Source organism: Mustela nigripes, chromosome 6 (genome assembly GCF_022355385.1).
Source record: "Mustela nigripes isolate SB6536 chromosome 6, MUSNIG.SB6536, whole genome shotgun sequence".
NCBI lineage: Eukaryota > Metazoa > Chordata > Mammalia > Carnivora > Mustelidae > Mustela > Mustela nigripes.
In genome coordinates this window covers 47,820,064-47,826,063 of record NC_081562.1, presented here as the reverse complement: position 1 = coordinate 47,826,063, position 6,000 = coordinate 47,820,064, and the positions used below count along the sequence as shown (strand labels likewise).

Genomic DNA, 6,000 nt, shown 5'->3' with positions numbered 1-6,000 from the left:
AGCGCAAAGTGTTACTTAGCCAAGAGTGACAAATGTCAAGAAGTTGATTTTACTCTATGACCGTGGTCCTTTATCTTTTCAGGATGTGGATGCCTGAGAATATGTGTTGTAGGCCATCTCTCCAGGAAGAAAGCACACATATGTTCATATTCTCAGTATTGTGCAAAGAGCTTCTGGGATTTATGGCACCTACCTAAATCTTGGGATCCACAGACCCTGAGTGAGAAAACCCATGTCCATCCTCTTGCTCAGAAAAATAAAGTTGTACATAATCACCTGTGTTTCCCAAAAAGATATCCTGTGAATTACTGGTTTCACAAAATATTTACAGATTTTGCATGAAAAACATCTTGTATGAAAAATGTTGGAAAGTGCAGAATTAAACGAAGTGAAGCAGGCTTCTTTTTTTGGAGGATCTTGCAAATGTTTAATATGCCATTGTGTTTTGGGACTCTCCCAAAAGGAGATCGTGTCTAGTATTTCCCAGATTTATACTGTATCTTATTCCTTGCAGGATATCCCCAAGCATTAGTAATATACTCATTGTGTAGTGTTGCCTAAATAAATCTGCTTCCTTGTTTCTCTTCTTAATACGAAAAGAATAAATGTTCATTATGAAAAGTTTGGTAAGTACGGAAAAATATAGTAAGAAAATGTTATTTAGAATTCGGTCATCCGGAGGTAGCCACTGTTAACATTTCAGCCTATTACCTTCTAAACTCTGAAGGTTTGCGGCTCAGAAAAGAAAGTTTTCATCAAGAAAGCAGGATTTTGGGGCGCCTGGGTGGCTCAGTGGGTTGCAAGCCGCTGCCTTCGGCTCGGGTCATGATCTCAGGGTCCTGGGATCTAGCCCCGCATTGGGCTCTGTGCTCGGCAGGGAGCCTGCTTCCTCCTCTCTCTCTCTCTGCCTGCCTCTCTGCCTACTTGTGATCTCTCTCTGTCGAATAAATAAATAAAATCTTTAAAAAAAAAAAAAGAAAGCAGGATTTTTTTGATGTAAGAAGGTAGTCTTGATGGGCTGGGTGAGCGAGGGTGGAGTAGAAAGAGATTTACTTATTTGAATGTTAATGGCAATAAATAGGGATCGGGAGATAATTTTCCAATTTAGTGGCTCCCACTGCAGATAAGAGACCATATAATTAGATTTTTAGATAGCTCCCCCAGTTGCTAAATTTCTGGTAAACACACTGCTGAGATCTGGCCCAGTTAGCCCAGAAATGCCTCCATAACTTCAGCTTCTAATCTATTATCATTTCTTGCATTTACCACTTACTTCATTTGATCTTGAAGGCAAACAGTATGGCTAGTTCAGGCAGTTGAATGTTTCGCTATAATTGTTAAAATGTAATTATATTCCCCATCAGTCACAAAGTCCTGATGTAATGGAACCAAATGAGAGTCCGTCTACCCCAGGGGCAGCATGCAAGCCAAAAACTGACTCTGAATGTTTGCCGTGAAGAAAGATGATTTACTGGGGGGCAGCACCCAGAAGAACAGAAAGCTAATGAAACAATTGGGAACAAGTCCGGGGTTTTTAAGCACAAAATTTGGGGCAGGGTTCTCTTGAGAAGGTGGTTGCCGCTGATTAGAGGCCAATGAGGTCATCCTAGCAGGTGCTCTGGGGCCACTCCTTTGGTCCCCCAGAGACCTTTTGCGTCTCCAGAGACCAGGGATCTGGGGCACCTGGGTGGCTCAGTGCGTTAAGCCTCTGCCTTCAGCTCAGCTCATGGTCTCAGGGTCCTGGGATCAAGCCCCACATCGGGCTCTCTGCTCAGTGGGAAGCCTGCTTCCTCCTCTCTCTCTCTCTACCTGCCTCTCTGCCTACTTGTGATCTCTCTCTCTGTGTCAAATAGAAAATAAGTAAGTAAGTAAATAAATAAATACATAAAAAGAGAGACCTGGGATCTGAAAAAATCTTGATTCTTTATGTTAAGCTAGGGAGGTTGCCTTCCTTCAGGTTCCTTGGCCAGTCCAGCTGTGTCTGAAGGTGATGTGACCCCCAGGGTTCATTCTTTCCTCTGAACCGACAAGATGGACCCCGGCTTCAATAACATGCTTACATTTTTCCATCAACAATGTAAAAAACAGGTAATATCTTTACAGGCCTCCACAGCTGACAGTGGTACTAAGTGCTTTCCTGTGCTAGATACCCCTGGCATCTACTAGCTTCCCGGGGGCAGGAATGTCGGTGGGTATTGTTGCTTCTTTATTTTTTTTTTTAAGATTTTTATTTATTTATTTGATAGAGAGAGATCACAAGTAGGCAGAAGGCAGGCGGGGGGGGGAGGGAAGCAGGCTCCCCGCTGAGCAGAGAGCCCGATGCGGGGCTCGATCCCAGGACCCTGAGATCATGACCTGAGCTGAAGGCAGAGGCTTAACCCACTGAGCCACCCAGGCACCCCCGCTTCTTTAACAGATAAAGGAGAACGTGTGATTCCTCAAGTCAGTTAGTAGTGGGGTTTGAGGGCCAAGTACCATCTCAATCCATTTCCTGTGGTGTTGCATCAAACAGCCAAGAGAACAAATTATGTGGCCTGTTTGATTGTGATAAAGACTTCAATATCTTTGTTATTAGGGAAGACAGAAGGAAAAAAATTTTTGGAGATTGGTAAGTATAGGCATTCCTTAAACATGGAATTTATTTTAAAGAGAACTTCGTGTTTCATCCTCAAGCTCAGTCTCATTCTTCTGCAGCAATCTGGGCCCCACCATGTATGAGTGTTCAACATCATGTGTTCTCAAAGCTGTAGGCACGAACTTGAACTAAATTTTAAAGCTTTGACTCGGTAGATGGTGGGCGCGTTCTGCAGGAAACACAGCCAGGCATTCTGACTGGCCGTTCTGTGCCATCAGCCACCACACTATGGACACTCTCCAAGTATTCTTTGGAGACAAATCTTGGAGAGATTTTTTGCTTTTTGTATTTTTTGTTTGTTTGTTTCTGTTTTACTGTCTTTAAAGGAAGGATCTCCAATGAGCCTAATATTCATTCTGTCCTTTAGTCAACAAATCTTTACTGAGCGCCTGCCAAGGACCTGGGGCACAGTAGGAAATAAGACAGCATGCCTGCACATAAGGACATTCTACAGAAAATAAGTAAGATAATTTCAGATAATATCTGCTGTAGAAAAAATGAAACAGGACAAAATGATGAGGTAGGTGACATGAAACAGACATGAAGCCAGGAGGCTTCTTTTTTTCTCTCCCTCCTTCTTCCTTCCTTTCTTTCTTCATTCTTTCATCCTTTCTTTCTTTCTTTTCAGGAGGCTGCTTTAAATCAGGGTTCAGGAAAGCCCTCCCAGAGATGGTATTTGAGCTGAAGATCTCAAACTTCCATAATGTTAATAGATGATCCGGTTTGTTTCTAATTAACGCTCAACCCAAATGTTTCTACTTCATGCCATTTTTAAAAATGGCATATTTCCAAATATTTGAGATTTACTTCTCTTGTCAAAGTTTCTTTGTGAACAGTTCTGTATTATTTGATGCTTGAAAGGCAGGTTGGTAGACTTATTTTTATGAAATAGTCCTCTACTCCCCTTTTTCTTAGCATGTCTGTGTAGACAAACTGACCTTGAAAGCATGCTCGTTCCCGGTGCAGGAGACTTCAGCTGGGCGTGAGAGGGCAGCAGGCATTCAGAGAAGGACATATAATTTTCCCTCTGTCTCCCCCACGTACAATGGGAGAGAGGCTGGTCTCCACTCCTCCCCAACTCATTGTACCACCCTGCCTCTCTCTCTCTCTTTTTTTTAAGTTTAAATTTTAATTCTAGCGAGCTAACATACAGTGTAATAACATGAGTATTAGGTCTACAATATAGTGATTTAACACTTCCATGCAACATGGATCACAACGAGCGCCCTCTATAACCCCCATCACCTATTTCATCCCCCCCCACTTGCCTCCCCTCGGGGAACCCTTTGTTCTCTACAGTGAAGAGCCTTGTTTCTTGGTTTGGACATTCTTTTTTCCCTTTGCTCATTCATTTTGTTTCTTAAATTCTACATGTGAGTGGAATCATGGGTATTTGTCCTTCTCTGACTTATTTCACTTAGCATGATACTCTCTAGCTCTATCCATGCTGTTGCAAAGAGTTCACTCTTTGTTACAGCTGAGTAGCTTCTGTTGGATGTACAGCACATCTTCTTTATCCATTCATCAGCCAATGGACACTTGGGCAGCTTCCATAATTTGGCTAGAGTGTCTTCAAGCAGCCCAGGAGCCTCAGAGCCCAGAGCTCTGGGTAGGAACACCTGGAAAATGCACAAATTTTGAGTATGTGTTTCTTTTTTCCTCAGGAAGATGGGAAATGTGTATATTACAATCATCTGGAGTTACCCTTTTTGATACAGACCTGTTCCATCACCACAGACTGTGTGAATGGGGAGGGACAAGGAGCCTGGGAAGGCTTTCAGGCGAACCTCATGACCCCCCCACTACTCGCCCTTCTTGACAGTGCATGCAGGTAGTGGGCCAAATCCCAGTTGTAACTCATGGGTTGACCGTGATGAATTAATTATCTTTTATTCAAAAAGCGAGTCTTGAGTCAGAACACTAAACTCAGCAGTAGGGAATGGAAAAATAAATAAAACATGATTTCTGCCTTCAAGGGCACACAACTGAGTTGGCAAGGCAGTTTGGGAAACAGGTAAGTTATAATGAGGTAAGATAAGTAATTATGTAGAGTTTGGTTTCACTCAGTATCGTATTTCCTTAAAATGCGGTAAGATCTAAATGAGGATCCAAGGCGATGAGACTACTTAATAAAGGTTACATTTAAAAGGAATAAAGGTTTAATGAAGGAATAATCTGAGGAATCCTCCACAAATGTTTAAGAAGGTAGGTGTAGACTTGGCAAGGCTCAGCTTACAGAATGTAGAAACTTCCTTATTGCTAGGAACTGTGAAAGGAGGTGGGGAAATCGTCCAGGCTGAAACCATCCATTCTAGGCGCATATTTTCCACCACAACCAAACCACTAATGCTTTACCAAATTTCATTTTTGGACATTGAAATACAACATATGGGGTTTTGAAACTCAGTGTTGGGAGTTGAAGTTCGAGCTGCTGTGCACCCAAAAGAGGAACTGGGGCCCAGCCGTTCCTCCTCACCCTAGGCCAGGCCCTGCTCCACCTGAGTCCCCCTGGTTCAGATGGGCTGGGCCAAGTGTGTCCCAGTCACTCCAGTGTGACCTCTGGCTGGAGTGGTAGACCCCAGTTCACCTAGTGCCAGCGTCCTACATGCTCCCATCCAGCCAGAGAGCTCACCAGAGCCAACCCTACAAGCAGGGTAGCAGCTGGAGGGTCCTAATTAGGCCAAGACCCAGATCCCCGCTCTCCTACCCTTGACATTGCATGGACACCTAGGAAGACGAGCAGCGGAGAGCCCCCAAGCCGACTGGTGAACCGCTGGGTGAAGAATTTGAGACCAAAGCCCCCCACATGGATCTTCCCCCAGAGCCTGCTCTGCCTCTGCAGGCTACTTCACCTTCTAGGTTGGACTTGCCTCAGGCACCCAGTTTTCCTTTGAGGACCAGATGCCACCTGGGGGCCAGACTGAGCTTCCCTCCAAGCAGGTATCCTGCAAGGAGAAAGCAGGACAGCCCTCAGAAACCCCTTGGCCAGCCAGGGCTTGGATGAGCCCTTAAAAGACCCTGAGACTCCCTGATCATCACGTTCTGAGCCTAATAGGTGGACAGTGGATGGCAAGGCACTAGGGAGCTGTCCCCTCACCACAAGATAACTCCCCTGGGACTATGACACCCCCACAGGGGAAGCAGCCTTCTTCCTTGAGTGAAAATGCTAGGGAACGAAAGGAAGGGGCCATTCTGGGAACCAGATGACTTTTGAAAACTGGGGGCCAAGTATGGGAGCAGGACCAGGACTAGGAAAATCAGCACTTTCCAAGCTTGGTGGAGAACTAGAGGGCGCATAGCCCCAGCACTGGGTTCACAGGGGCCTCGTGATATTGTGTCCTCTCAATCCCTTCTTTCCCTGGGTG

At 44.8% G+C, this 6,000-nt stretch overlaps 1 pseudogene; it reads left to right on the top strand.

The window, feature by feature from the left end:
- The first annotated feature begins 5,191 nt into the window (after positions 1 to 5,191).
- LOC132020269 (cell division cycle-associated protein 3-like) lies at positions 5,192 to 5,923 on the top strand (annotated as a pseudogene).
- Positions 5,924 to 6,000: the final 77 nt, after the last annotated feature.